Source organism: Haemaphysalis longicornis, unplaced genomic scaffold, assembly GCF_048455015.1.
Source record: "Haemaphysalis longicornis isolate Haplotype H1 unplaced genomic scaffold, Haemaphysalis longicornis Haplotype H1 scaffold_1, whole genome shotgun sequence".
Classification (NCBI taxonomy): Eukaryota; Metazoa; Arthropoda; class Arachnida; order Ixodida; family Ixodidae; genus Haemaphysalis; species Haemaphysalis longicornis.
In genome coordinates this window covers 30,629,114-30,644,937 of record NW_027526203.1, presented here as the reverse complement: position 1 = coordinate 30,644,937, position 15,824 = coordinate 30,629,114, and positions in this window count along the sequence as shown.

Below are 15,824 nucleotides of genomic sequence, written 5' to 3'. Positions count from 1 at the left end.
TTACTCCCACGTGTTCCCAACCCAATGTTCTGAATACTTCCTGTAAACATGCTGTGAATAACATTGAAGAGATTCTGTCTCCATGTATAACGCCCTTCCTTATAGATATTTTACTGCTCTCTTTATGGAGGATGATGGTGTAGCGCCACCATCATCATCTTCGTCAGCGCCACCATCATCATCGGTAGATGGGCCAAAGGGGCACGAAGGACACGCAGCACTCAGCACCCGGTCTCGGAAAGGCCCCCTCGTTCTACTCGCTTGAGTCCGACCATGGCGCAGCCAGCGCAACCGCAATAAACGTGGGCTCGGCCGCTCCGCCTCATCGGCCGCCTACAATTTGGTGACCCGGACGGGCGACTTCGCCATGGCTTCGCAACGCTGCTTCCCCAGCCAGAACGCGGACGACGGCCCGCGAAGAACGTTCCACGCCCTCCCAGACCTTCCTTTGCTGATTCCGTTTGGCGCAATCAGAAACCTCGCTGCATGGTTCGTCATCCTGGAGAGCCATTTTTATGTTCACGACATCCAGTCCCAGGAGACCAGGTACCGCGTCACTTTAGAGAAGTTACCTGCTGACCTCACTGGGTGCATCCAGCTGCCGGCCCCAGGCCCACGTGCATACGACGATCTGAAGGCTGCGGTCCTAAACCACTATGGTATAGCACCGCCTTCGTCCACACCACCACGCCTTTCAACGGCATCAGTGGATTGCACGTCGCCGGTCTGTCCACCCTCTCATGACCAACAAACGCGAGCCCCGACTTCGACTTGCGGCGCTTCCGAGTTGGCGTTGCACTTAGTCAACTCGACTCCACACCATGGCGCAGTCCCACACGTTGTTGCGTCTCCTGCCCAAACCCACCCGGGTGTGGACTGCTTTGCCGCTAACAACTGGGACACTTCACCGCCTTCTCCGCACGGCACGGGTGAGAATGAACATTCAGACCCTTCTCCTCCCCGCACATGCGAGCCCTCTCCCCCGTCAGTGGTGGAACAGCTTCCAGCAGTCGACAACAGCTCTAGATCCTCACTCGAAACTGATCAGACTGCCTCCGACAGTCCTGACACCCTGGCTACGACGGAGACACCGGAGAAGCAATTGCGGGACAAACGTCCCAACAAATGTCACCGAAAGAACAATCTCGTGTCCCCATGCAGTCAGACGCGCCGCAAACTGCTAACCCCACCTCGGCCGATTCCCTGTTACAGGAGCGCATTCGCTTTACGGTGTGACAGGCGCTCTGCTCTGCGACCCCGGTTGAAATCAGCGCGAGTGCACTGCACGACAAGAACCCGACCCACCGCTAGTTCGAGAGACGCTTGTCGTTGGCGCCCTCCGCTGCTCCGTCTCGCACGGCGCATGCGCACGTTGCCCAAACAGCAACACATCCCCAGAGCTCACACGACAGCACAGTCAAGCCCGCACTCCGCTCGTCATTCTGCTGCACGATGCTTTACCTTGTCGCTGTCCTTCCAGTTACGCCTGCTGTTCGCGCCACCATCAATTGCAGCAGCCGCTTCGCATCCCGCAATGCGTCCGCGGCTGCACTCCCAGCCTCGTCCACCAGAGGTTCCCCACATCCCGGGCGCTACCTCGCCGACGACCAGGACCGTGCCGTTTAGTCAACCCCTGCCACTTGACCACTGACTGCCCACGGATTCTCCTTGACTACGGACAAATTGTACATACCTGTACATAGTGCATAGTGTATTTTCGAGCATTGTCATTTACAATCGTCACTTTACCGCGCTTCACGCTAGGGGGGGAGCCCTGTAGCGCCACCATCATCATCTTCGTCAGCGCCACCATCATCATCGGTAGGTGGGCCAAAGGGGCACGAAGGACACGCAGCACTCAGCACCCGGTCTCGGAAGGGCCCCCTCGTTCTACTCGCTTGAGTCCGACCATGGCGCAGCCAGCGCAACCGCAATAAACGTGGGCTCGGCCGCTCCGCCTCATCGGCCGCCTACAATGGTAACTGTGGACCCATTGTAAATGTCCTCTAGTATTTTTACATAATGCTCGTTCTGTAATGCCTGAATGAGTGCTGAGGTTTCGACCGAGTCAAATGCTTTCTCAAAATATGTGAAGGGTATATTCCGCGCAATTCTTTGCCACCTGATTGATCGTGTGAATGTAGTCCATTGTCGAATAGCCTTTGCGAGACCCTGCTTGTTGTATACGTTGACTCAAATCTATGGTGGCAGAAATTCTGTTAGCGATGACCTTGGTAAGTACCTTGTAGACGACTGACAGTAAGCTGATCGGCCTGTAATTTTTCAAGTCCTTCATGGAAACTTTCTTATGGATTAGGATGATGCTCACGTTCTTCGAATATTCCAGTACACTCGCTATCATTAGGCATTTCGTGTACAGGTTTGCCAGTTTTACTAGTACAATTTGCCCGCCATCCTTCAAGAGGCCTGCTGTTATCTGATCTTCACCAGGTGCTTTGCCCCTTTCATTTCTTTCAAAGCCTTCCATACTTCTTCTGTCGTTACTGGTGGGATGTCTATCTCGTCTGAACTACTTTCTCGTTGGGCATTATCCTGGACGTCCTGGCTGCACAGATCTCTATAGTACTCCTCGGCTACTATGACTATTTTATCCCTATTTGTGATGAAATTGCCTTGCTTATCTTAAAGTGCATACATCTGATTTTTCCTCACGCCTAAACGGCTCTTCACCGCTTTCAAGCTGCCTCCATTCTTCACAGCATATTCGATCGTCCCCAGATTGTACTTCTGTATGTCAGCGGTCTTACGCTTAGTGATTAACTTCGAAAGCTCGGCTAGTTCTATTCCGTCAGCCGCGGTGGAGATTTCCATGGTTTGGCGTTTTCTAATTAGATCTTTTAATGACCAAACAATTCACTAATGCCCATTTAAATGTTTACGCGCAGAGCTACTCCTGGGCTATGAGGCACACCGTAGTGGATGGCTCCGGATGGATTTAGACCCCCTGGGGATGTCGCTATATTGATGCAGGACTGCCTGCGTTTTTCGTATGCGACGGAAAGTAGGCGACTAGACCGGAATCGAACCCGCGTCTTTGGGCTCAGCAGCACATCGCCTATGCCGCTGTGTAACCGCCTTGTGTCAAATGAATCCCTGCATTTTCGCTTCCTGTCTTTGTTTGGAGCTGTTGTTATGTCCTGGGCTTTCAGGCAAATTTCATGCTGTCAAGGAAGTTTATTTCGACTTGCGGCCGTTTTTGGCGGTCGGAAACATTCGGTCAACGGCGTAAATTCTGGGGCTGGGGGAGAGGGGACGTCCGTATTGACGTGATTTCTACAAATAACCTTTCGCGTGTCCGGTATAGCGTTAAACCTGGGAAAGTCACCTTAAATTTAAACCTTGGAAAGTCACCACGCTTAGATGGGCTGAGCGCTTCTTTTTATAAGTCCTTTAAACATGATGTATCCCGTGTGTTAGCTGCAGTTCTAGAAGAATCTTTTATGTGAGAAACGCTGTCGCCGTCGTTTTCGGCTCACCGCACGACTTTAACTCCCAAAACATAAGATATTGCCAAACTCCGCCAAGTTCCATCGTACCGGCCCATACGCTTGAAAAACGTTTATTCTAAAATACTAATGAAAATATTGGCTAGAAGGCTACAGACTGTAACTAGCATATTAGTGGGGCCGCATCCAACATGTGGGATAGAAGGCAGGTCCATTTTTACGAACGTACACAAGGCACGAACTGTACTTGAGATTTGGGACATGACGCATACAGGCATTGCAATGCTACAGGTTGAGCTAGAAAAGGCGTTTCATCAGGTGCCTCACGGTGGTCTTATGGTGGTCTTGGAACATAGTAACATCGGGTCAGTCATTCTACATGGTGTGCGCATGGCGTATATCAACTGTGCAACCTAGACTGATTGTTAACAAAGTAGCGTATTTACGCGCGTAATGATTGCACTTTTTTTCCCCAAAAGTATGATGCAAATTTAGGGATGCGTTCATTACTCGAGGTAATTTTTTCACCGAAAATGTTTCAGCGCAGAAAACACAAGGCTGTTGCAGCTCAGAATTTTTACGATAGGTCTCATGAACGTAATAAACATAATTAATAAAAACATATTAAAAATTTAACGGTCCACCACCAGCCGCTTTGCAAAGCGACGCAAAATGCGGTGTTTTCATGAATTACGGAACGCGCCGGAAGAGTTTTCTGTGAGGTGATTAAAGGTCGACCTATAGCGGCTGCTCCTGTCACAGTGCCGGGCATCAACAAAAGACACGGCTGTCGACGCAGTAAGCTGAGCGCGCTTGTTTCTTTGTATTGTGAGCACATTATGTCCATTTATTGAGAGTTTTTCCGCTTTCCGCACCAATGCTGAACCCATGCTTGCCGATATCGCTATTATCGTCAAGTCTGCAGCAATAGCGTAGCCATGCCCGCGATGAAAGAGGAGTAAACATAGGTAAGCACAACCATCGTCAGCTAGATTTGGCACACATACGACATATGACCGCGGCAAGTTCAGGGTGCGATCATTGCGCGGAAAATAAAAAAAAATGTCGTGTTTTGACGACAAACTTCAAGGGTGCGATCATGACGCGAATGCGAATATTATGCGAGTGAATACGGTAGTTAGAAGGAGTAGGGAAGTGCAGAGGTGCGTGCGGCGGAGGTGTCCTCTTTCCCTTCTTTTTTACATATGTATTGAATCATTATGCTTAAGCATAATAAAAATGGAGTGTGCCAAGGAATTTCAACTTCATGCAGCTGAAATGAAAGTTTTGGCACACGCGGACGATTTTGGTACCGTTTCCGTAGATCGAGAAAGCGTAACTAGAGCCATTAATACCGTTAAATTGTTTTGCTATGTTAGAGGATGTGCTATAAACTGGGACAAGTGCCTGGGCATCTGGCATGGAGAGTGGACTACAACACCGATGGTATTTCGAAACGTCAAGTGTGTAAGGACGCCGGCGAAGTACCTCGGTGTTCCCCTAGAGTATTATTCCGACAATGACCCTTACTGGTGGAGGCAAGCCTTGCAGCTTCGTGAAAAGGCAGAGAAGTGGAAGGGCGCGGATATATTCATCTTCGCTCGCACAACGGTTTGTAACCTATTTATGGTGAACAAACTGTGGTACGTGTTACAGGTACTTCACTGTTCACGGGCCAAAAGTCCAGAAGTTACATCGTGTTTTTGCAATTTTTATTTGGGGTTCATCCTGGGAGAGGAAGAGTCATACAAATCTCTTTTGACGTGTACGTGATGGGGGTTACGTTTAACACATTTATTTTTATCACAGTCGGCAAAACGCTTTCAGTTTTGCCAAAATGTAAAAGACCCGTTCTTGCACACCGTTTGCCAAGTTAGATTCGGCAAGGTATTGCCTGAGTTGTCTGTTACGACATTGTGTCTGCCAGGAAGTATCCATGGTTTCTAAAAGAAGTCGTTGAGTCGTTGCGTTTTCGATGCGCACGGTTTTGCGTTGGAGAAGTTGAGCGTAATCCTTAGGAAATGACTATATCGTGATATCTCTAACACGGTTTTTCCCAATTACTATGTACTGAATTGTTCACTCTGCTGGCCCAGGTCGAGATGTGGTAAAACGGGTTTAAAAATGCTAGCTGCACCTGGATGTAAAACGTTTTTTTTTTTTTTTCATCTACACCCGCGTACACTCCTTGTAAAAGCATGGATGCAAGAAAAGGGCTTTTTTATGTCACGGAGAGAGAGAGAACAATCTTTAATGAGTCTGGCGATGTCAGCCGAGCTACGCCGCCTAGCTTGCTACGCCAGATGAATGCGGGGACAATGATGAGTATAATGATGAACAGAAACACACATGATTTTAACTATTTACGAAGTCTAATCAAGGCTTGTTGCATTTAGATGGGTCACTGAAGCTTCTGTAGCATGACAGGCACGTTTGGAAGAATTCCAGGGACCCTACGGAGAGAGCCCGGCCCAGAGACACTGCGAAACATACTACTTGTGTAGTAAATTGCGCACAGTCACATATTAGGTGTTTCAGATCTTCACGCACATCACAGTCTGGGCACAGTGGCGTGGTGGACTGGTTGATTTTGTAACAGTAGTGTTGCGTGTATGCTACGTTTAACCGCATACGGTGGCATGATAAAGTTACAATGCGGGTCGAGAGAGCAGAGGGGCGCGTAATGATGAGATGCGTCTGGCCAAATAGATCGCTACACGCTCTATGCCACACTGGATGCAAGTGCTGAAGCATCTTTCCGGAAAAATGGTACCGATACTTGCGGTACACGTTGGTTATGCGCTATGTATGCTGCGACGTGCGCCTTCACATTACCAGTTATACCGCAGTGGGCAAGACGCCACTGGAGTCTTATTTACCGTAATTATTCGATTCTAACGCGCCCCCGATTCTAACACGCACCGAATTTTCCAGGCAAAAAACCGAAAAAACTTGCACCTCCGTTTGTAACGCGCAAGGAACTTTGTGAGCAAGAAAAACGAATGCGAGAGAAACGGGCGATTTATTCCCCCGAAGTAATCTCACTCATCTCACTCCTCGTCGCTCTCCGGGAGCTCCTTGTCGCCTTCCGCTGACCGCAACATCTCGTCATTGGTGCCGTCAAGCGCGTTCGCGATGCTACACTTCTGAACGAACGTTCATCCATGGTCGATGGGATCGTGGCCCACGCCTCGCACGCCCATTCCGCGAGCTTCTCCAGAGGCATACGCTTCAGCCAACCGCTCGTTGTGAACGCGTGGGAGCCGCTCGTAAGCCGCGGAAGCGGCGCACCTTCGTTGCCGCTGCTGCCATTTCTGTTATCAAGCACGCAAGTGGAATAATTTGACGATTTGTGTGAACGCCGAAAGAAAAGCCTAGGCACCTAGATCCGCAAAATTGTTGCTAAAAGCTTTGGCGCCATCTTGAGATGGCGATCGCGATGAGTGGAACGAAATTTCAGCTGTTTCGGCAGTTTCGGTTTCGTATCCGATTCTAACGCACTGGCGATTTTTCGGCCTATTTTTGCGGAAAAAAGGTGCGCCTTAGAATCGGGTAAGTACAGTAATGACGCACCTGCCGAGATTCAAGATGCAAAGCATGTACATAAAGCACAAGCTAATCTTTCGGAAAAGACGCCAAACATTGCAGTGTAGCCCGAGAGTCCATGAAGAAGGCCTACACGCGTGGTGCAGGCTGCTCGATGATATGAGCCAAGGCCCGCCGGAGAGCTGCAAGTTCGGTAGCCGTAGATGAGGTTTTGTGGCTGATGATGGCACTGAGGGTGGTGCGAGATGAAGGTATCCACACCGCGACAGTGGATGATGTGGATGACACTGATCCGTCCGTGTACAGATGTGTGGGTACCCCGTATGTGTGGTGGATATATTCAAGAGCAAAAAACTGTAGAGCGGCAGGCAGAATATACTGTAGACCGACAGAAAACTGTAGATCGGCAGGCAGCGTTGGTCCTGTCCACTTCTTTCTTATTGTGCCCCTGTTAGTTCGCGCTGTTACCCAAGATGCAAGTACACCAACTCGCCCAACTCACCACCCTGAGGCAGAATACGCTCCTTGCTTGAAATTCCGGGCACTGTGGTAACTATTTTCATGGTTAGGAACATCCAGGGCGGGTGCAGAGGAAGGGCTGGTGGCTGGTATTGATGCGGCAGGAAGTCACGCACTTCAGGGACCGAACTTGGCGCTAAGGGGTGCTCGCGCTGCCTTGCCACAATCCGCAGTCGCACGCGAAGAAGCTCCTGTGTGCCGACAGCCAAGGTTGACAGGCGTCGGCACTCCATCAGTGTTCCCACAGTCGAGATAGTTTTCGGAACACCAGTGGACGTCCTCAAGATCTGCGCTTGCATGGACTCTAGAGCCTTGATCGTTTCTTTAGAAAGAGGGACCAATACGGGGATGCTGTAGCGTATGAAGCCAACGCAGAGCGCTTCGGAAAGCGGAAGGAGAGAGTTAACCAAGCAAGCGCCGGAGTTACTGGAGAGCATACGGAATATGCGGGCGATTGATGACAGCTTCTTCTTGAGATTGCGGACACGAGGGGGCCAGGTGAGTGACCTGTCGAATGGCACCCCTAGAAACCTATAGTTGGAAGCGTATGGGATGACCTTGCTTCAACAGTGAGCCCGTACTGCGTGAGGTCCTGCTTCGTGAAAGCCAACGCAGCACATTTGCTCGCCGCGATGTACAATCCTCGTGCTGCCAAGAACGCTGCAATGGAGTCGATTTCTCGCTGCGGTCTCGACCGTAGCACACGCCTGTTACAACCAGCATTCCATATGCAGATATCGTCCGCGTACAGGGAGATTTCGACTGACTGCGGCAAGCATTTCTCCATGCCTATAATGGAGAGGTTGAACAGCGTGGGGCTTATTACCCTACCCTGGGGTGCACCTCGGGTCACTCTGTATTGTTCTGAGTCGCTGCTGTCTGTGGACATGTAGACGTACCTATCGGAAAGGTAGTCTTATAACCATGCATACATCAGGCCTCCGATACCTGAAGATTTCATAGCCGAGCGAATAGCGTCATGCGCTACGCAGTTATAGGCTGATTTTATGTTAAGGAACACGCAATGATGATGTTTCACCTATACTTAGCTTGTTTGATGCTGGTTGCAAGTGCGATGGCATTATCAATGCTGCTGCGACCATTTCGGAAACGAGTCATCTGTGGCGGGTATACATTTCTGACTGACAGATCCCAGCCCAAGTGATAAAGCACCATCTTCTCAATCAGCTTGCCTACAGAGCTCCGCAGGGCTATTGGACGGTAGGAATCGATGGCACTTGGAATTTCCCCTGGCTTGACAACTGGCACAATGCGATCGTGTTTCCATTTTGGCTCTAGGCGGCTAGTCTCTCACGAGTGAATAAAAGCGTTTAGGATGCACGTTTTCCCCTTTTCGCCTTAATGAGACAGGGTTGTATTAGTGACTCCGTCGGGACCTTGGCACGTGGATTTTTTGATGGAGGCCAGTGCAGCCAGCAGTTCTGTCATTGAGAATGGCACGTCCATTGGAAACGACAGCTCTGGGGAATCCTTACTTGGGGGCGAAGATGATGGTAGCAGAGGTGTCGGCGCCATGGTCATTTTCATGCAGAAGGCGTTAGCAACGTGTAGATCAGCCGTGTTTGTGCTGAGTGCAATGGAGTTAAATGAGTGCAGTTGAGTTGGTGGGGTCCGCAGGCTTCGAACCAGATGCCATATTCTGGAAAGCGGCTTCCTCGGGTCCCGCTTTGAGCAGAAGGACTCCCATTCACGCTTGGAAAGGTTAGCCATACGCTTCTGGATGTCCTTTGAGCTCGGCTGGAAGCTCGGATATCCTCACGGGCTAGCATCCGACGGGCTCGTATTTCTGCTCTTCGACGCACTGCTCGAAGCCTCCCGAACTCTGAGTCAGAAGCGCTGTATTTTTGTGGCAACCTCAGAGCCTTGGTGCTAGACTTCCGAGCTCTTGACATTGTGTCCACGAAAGACTCATATGAGCTCACTGAGTCCGCACACTCCTCCATCACAGTTGTGGATTTTTCCCAGTTTGAGCAGCAAATTACACGCTCTGGGCGAATACCCGTAACGCCATCCACTGAAATATAGGTCGGCACGTGGTCGCTGCCATGCCCTTAAATATCCTCTGTCCAGCTCGTCCTAGCAATAAGTTGCGACGAGACGACCGTGACATCAAGGGCGCTGGATATCTTGCCCAGGAATAACGTTGGCTCTCCAGTGTTGACGACGCACATGCTGTGCCTTTGAGCAGTGTCAAGGGGGCACTGTCATGTGGTAAGAGCCCATACCCGAAAGGGGATTGGCCCCAGAAGAAGATGTTGTCATAAAAGAGGAAGAGAAAGAAGAATCAGCATACGGGATGGTGAGAAGGATTTTGGAGTGACCAATGGAGAAGAAACACAGGGTAATCGAAGAGGAGGAGGAGGTAACTTGTTCTGCGAATGGGAGTCGCACACGACAGAATGCGAGGTGAAAAGGAGGAGAACAAAGTTCGAGTAGACAGAGTGGAACGGGTTCTTTGGAGGAACGGTGGGAAGTTCGGGCCGTGCCTGCACACCGCACCAGCGGCATCGCACCGTTTGGCAGCGGGCTGCCCGGAACCACCGAATACCAGCAGCTGCGCTCTGCTGGCCTCCTGTTGACCGGCGGCATCGCACCGCCGGCGACCCGTCGAGCAGTGCCCCACTACGCACCAGCGGCACCGCACCGTCTGGCAGCGGGCAGCTCAAGACCACCGATTACCAGCAGCTTCGCTCTGCTGGCCCCCTGCTGAGCCGCGCTGCTCAGCGAAGCCGAGTCATCGCAACGCGGTCATCTGGACCACGACGCACCAGCACGGGCCATCGCGACGTTCGGCGACGTTGGGTGACGCGTAACCCAACCGACCCACTGGGCCACGTCATCGGCATCGCACCGTGGTACCGGCGGTAGGATGTTTGGATTTGGAATAGACAGTTAATGGGTTATAGTGACTATCTGACTAGATTTTTGGGATTGTATGAGGTTCTGCTTGTTTTTTGTGTATTATATGACATGCTTGTGAGTTTGTTATGATCGCGTTCGGTTGAGTGGTTTTGTGCTGTAAATATATTGTGTTGCCATTGAATTAATCAACTTGAGCCTCATTTCTCGGCCGCGTGAGACGCGTGACAAAACATTTGGCGAGCCTGCCAGGATCTATCCTTGGTCCAACCACACGTCTCACCCGGTGGAGAGATGGATCTCGAGAAGATTTTAACCAGGGCTAGTACATCAGGTATGAACAAAGAACAGTTTTTTGAATTGTTAAATGAAGATTGGCGCAAAGAGCGCGAGAGGCGGTCTGCCCAGCAAGAAGAGTTGGACCGAGAAAAGGCAGAGTTAATGCGGCGCCTCGAGGAAAGGGAACGCATAAATAACCGTGAACGCGCCGCACGTGAGCCTGAATGCACGCGGGTCGCCGACCTCTATGAGGCACGTGAGAAAGGAAGGACGCAGATAGCTGACAGCGAAGAAGCACGCGCTTTTGAGAGAACGCGGTTTGCACAGCGCGGTGGTGGCAATGAAAAAATAGACGCAAAAGGGTTCTCGCAAACGACCCCTGTGAAGAAAGGCGCATTCGAAGCACAAGGAGGTGAACGGGCCGGGCATAGCAGAACCGAAGGCCAGGCGCTTGGAGATCGCAGTCGGAACATGCCAGGCGAGGGCAGCTTAGTGTGTAAAATGGAAAGCGGGATCTCCAGTGCGCAGCCAAGTCAGCGGAGTTCAGAGCAGCTAGGACAGCTCCCTCAGACCGAGCTCCTTGTTGTCGATAAAGAGTTCCCACTCGAGGAATTCAGGTTAGGCACTGGACAGGGGCTGGTCCCAGGTAAAAGGCAGTTGCCAGCATTCGGTAAGGGGGCTGAGAAGCAAGGGGGCGAGAGAAAGTGCCCGGATTTTCGTAAGCGTGCGAAGCAGAGGAGAAAAAAGAGTTTGGTTCTTAGGAAGGTTCGAGTGCATGAACGGAGCTGTGCGAAAAGTGATAGAGTAGCTGGGAAGCTCGTAGAGTTAGCGCACGCTACGAAGATGACGTACAGACGACGAGCTAAGGCCCGTAAGACGAACGGCTGGCTTCGTAGTCAGTACCCCAGACAAGGTGGTGTCGGCCAAAAGATGTGCAGTGAGTCCTCCGGGAGTAGGCAAAATATCAACGTCAGAGGAGAGCAAAAGCGCAGACGCGCAAAGAAGACAAAAACGCAGAGATCGTGCGAGTCAGGCACAATCAAGAGAAAGCTGAAAGTAGAGGACTTCAGAGAAGTCACGGGTCCTAGGGCAGTGAGTCAAGTGAACATTGATGGTGGTTCAAACATACATGACAGTGTAGTGAAAGGGGCTGAATGGACGAAGCGCAAGAAGGTGAAGATGAAGGCAATGGTCACCTAACCTGATGGAATACACGGAGATGACCTGGACAGAAAAAGGACTCATAAAGGTGACGAATAGGTTAGATAATAAGATAAAGCATAAATGTTGTGGTATGGTGCAGACTACAAGATGTTGTAGGAGTACGAAGTGTACACGGAAATGAGGTAGTTGAGAAGTGTAGAGTGATTAAGAGTGTTTGTAATTTTGAGATTTATTGATGTGTTTGATTTTGGTGATGTTACAGCAGATTTCATGAGTGGATAGTGTAAGAGGATAAGGAAGTGTTGTCTCTTAGTGTTACGTGTTGTGATTGAGTATAGAATTTGAAGTTAGTTTTGGTAAGGAGTGAACTTGGTGTGTGATGAATATTAGTAGTTGAGTAGGACTGATGTAGTAGGTTAATAGGACTGAGGTTGTTGTGACGTACGGACTGCGGACTTTGTTTCCACGAACAGGCGTGGTGTGTAGCAGTTTTTTTTTAAACAAAAAAACTCTTCAATATTTGGGGGAAATGTCATGTGGTAAGAGCCCATACCCGAAGGGGGATTGGCCCCAGAAGAAGATGTTGTCATAAAAGAGGAAGAGAAAGAAGAATCACCATACGGGATGGTGAGAAGGATTTTGGAGTGACCAATGGAGAAGAAACACAGGGTAATCGAAGAGGAGGAGGAGGTAACTTGTTCTGCGAATGGGAGTCGCACACGACAGAATGCGAGGTGAAAAGGAGGAGAACAAAGTTGGAGTAGACAGAGTGGAACGGGTTCTTTGGAGGAACGGTGGGAAGTTCGGGCCGTGCCTGCACACCGCACCAGCGGCATCGCACCGTTTGGCAGCGGGCTGCCCGGAACCACCGAATACCAGCAGCTGCGCTCTGCTGGCCTCCTGTTGACCGGCGGCATCGCACCGCCGGCGACCCGTCGAGCAGTGCCCCACTACGCACCAGCGGCACCGCACCGTCTGGCAGCGGGCAGCTCAAGACCACCGATTACCAGCAGCTTCGCTCTGCTGGCCCCCTGCTGAGCCGGGCTGCTCAGCGAAGCCGAGTCATCGCAACGCGGTCATCCGGACCACGACGCACCAGCACGGGCCATCGCGACGTTCGGCGACATTGGGTGACGCGTAACCCAACCGACCCACTGGGCCACGTCATCGGCATCGCACCGTGGTACCGGCGGTAGGATGTTTGGATTTGGAATAGACAGTTAATGGGTTATAGTGACTATCTGACTAGATTTTTGGGATTGTATGAGGTTCTGCTTGTTTTTTGTGTATTATATGACATGCTTGTGAGTTTGTTATGATCGCGTTCGGTTGAGTGGTTTTGTGCTGTAAATATATTGTGTTGCCATTGAATGAATCAACTTGAGCCTCATTTCTCGGCCGCGTGAGACGCGTGACAGGCACCGCCCTTTGACTGTCGTTTTTGTACGGCCCCAGGAGGGATGGTGAGCGTTGAAATCCCCAGTCAAAATGCGCGGACCTGTTGTGGCGCTAATGATGCATTCTAGGCGGTTTGCATTCATTGCCAGTCCAGGCGGAATGTAAGCAGCAATTATTGTGAAGGATAAACCAGCGCCCCGCACAGTTGCTGCCACATATTCATTCGATGCGTCCGGTGGTAAACTATGCACCACTGTGGTGAGGTCGTTTCTCAGAGCCACGAAATTTCTTGATATTTCTACGCCAGTTGTCGACTACGCAACTGTATACCCGGAAAGGCGTATACGCTCGACAATCGCGATTCCGAAATAGCAATCATGGGAAATTTGTGCTTTAGAGTGAGTTTACGTAGATTCGAAATATGCCACGGGATGAACAATGCTGGTTGTGCAAAAACCTGAAACAATGGAACATGTTTTCATTGACTGTTGGGACGGGGTTTTGTCCTGGGATGGGCTGCAACATACGCTTAAAAGAGATCTGCCAATCTATGCCTATGATATTCGGTATTTTTCCGGCGAACACAATGATGATGGCGTTCTTCTAGTACTAATAATGTTACTAGGTTTGTACAGTATACGAAGGTGTCGGATGGCAGTCCGCCACTTGGCAGTCCGCCACTCGGCGCCCTTTAAATGAATGTTTGCAAGAGGCCATATTCTTTTTTCTTAAAGGGGTCCTGAAATACCTTCCGCCGATGCATGGATGTACATATACCCAAATAAAGCAATGTATTTGCAATCTCCTCCCGCAAGAATTTTGTTAAAGCGATGAGTATTAGCTAAAAAATCGTAAATCAAAAACCGCGCATTATCGTCGCTCCGCGTTTCCTCCTCCTTTCGACTTACTCTCCGCTGTTGACGGCGCGCGAGCATCGCCTCCCATGATGCTGCGCTCCGCAGCGGTGACGTACTTGCGCTATTGCGCTGCTCAGACTGTCGTCTGCTACGGGCAAGCTTTGTTGACACCATGAATCCCGCATTCCGCTCAAGGCTTGAAAAGCGAACGAAAAATCTGGCCGCATGTATGCGGCGGCCTGGCCTTGCCCTTTCGCGGTGTACGTTGCTGGCGGCACATGACTTTTTATCGGCGACGAACTCGCAGCCGCACGGGGAGGGTCGTGCGCTCGTTCCCTTGATGCACCGCGCACTGTTTATCCAAAAAGCGCCGTATCAGATGTGGCCCCGCTGGTGCCGGGTCTTATTTTGCGGCGGTGGTAATTCCTGCGGCGGCATGTGCAAAAGTCATATTAAACCGATACAGAACCCGTGCACAAAACGCTTCAATCATGTGACCAGTTCAGCTTGGGGCGCCGCGTGGTGGAGAGCGGCAACGTTGGCAAAACATGCTCCCCCGCGGCTCTGAGCGTTCTAGCGCTGGAGCGAGCGCCATTTCTTTGACAATCTCAAACATCGGTTGCCTTGGCAACAAGGCACAAACCGCTCCAGAAGTCAGTTACGGTTGCGTGATCCCGGTTCAGCTTGGGGCCCCACTTCGCGACATGTGGGCACTGCAGGCGTACCACTCACTCCCATTGGGAAGTGCGAGATGCGTTTGGCATTACAGGAGGCGATGGTGTGTGTGTCGTGGACGCCTTTGTTTCGCGATGAAATGCGACGTTGTGCTTCTGCGGGTGGATAGTGCTTCCCATTGTCTGGATTATCTTTCTCGAGCGACGTACGACTCAACCTCGCATGGGGTATGTGCAGTATGCGTGGCTAAAAGCCATCGGCTTGTGCGCCAGAGTTAAGTGACTTGCTGTTCGTCCCCGCAAAGCGCGCGCGAGGTGAGTACCGAATTTACGACGGGCAGGAGGCAACCCATCCTCTGTCAATCGTGGTTCAGACTTTCAACGCATGTTGTGACGTTGTGTTCGTTAGAAACGCATCTCTGGATTGTTTTGGAGTTGAATAAAATGTATGCGTCAAACCCGGGCATTCGGCTCAGGGCGTTTTCTGCGATTGCACGAAAGAAGTGCCACGGGGCTTCAACGATTTCTTTATGGAACGTACTCAGGTAACAGAATATCCATGTCGTGTTATGGCCGTGTTGCATTCAATACAAACGGTTAAGCGTTTGTTTTACACTTGTTTCGTTTGTCGTAAAATGCCCAAGCACTCCGGCACTCCGCTGGCAGATCAGCCGGCGAGCCGACGCTGAGCAGACGACTCATCTCTTTGCCGGAAGTGCGTGAAAAAGCCGCCTAATAGCAGGATGTCTAGCGCATGACGAACATCTGGGAATCGATGATGTAGACATGTGAAGATGGCGGTGTCCAAAAACACGAAGGGAAGGGTGAGAAAAAAACGACAAACTTTGCAACAAATGTGTGAGCTTTCCGCTGCGCGTAAAAGAGTAATACTTGGCACAGAGGACGTTGACGACCCAATCTAACGGTTGCGCTAGTTCATTTAGTGTGCTCAAAATGCCTTTCAGGGCCCCTTTAAAGTGAAAAAGGCACACCAATGTGTTTCAGACTGGTTGTCACAAGTGGAAAAGTTATCAAACATG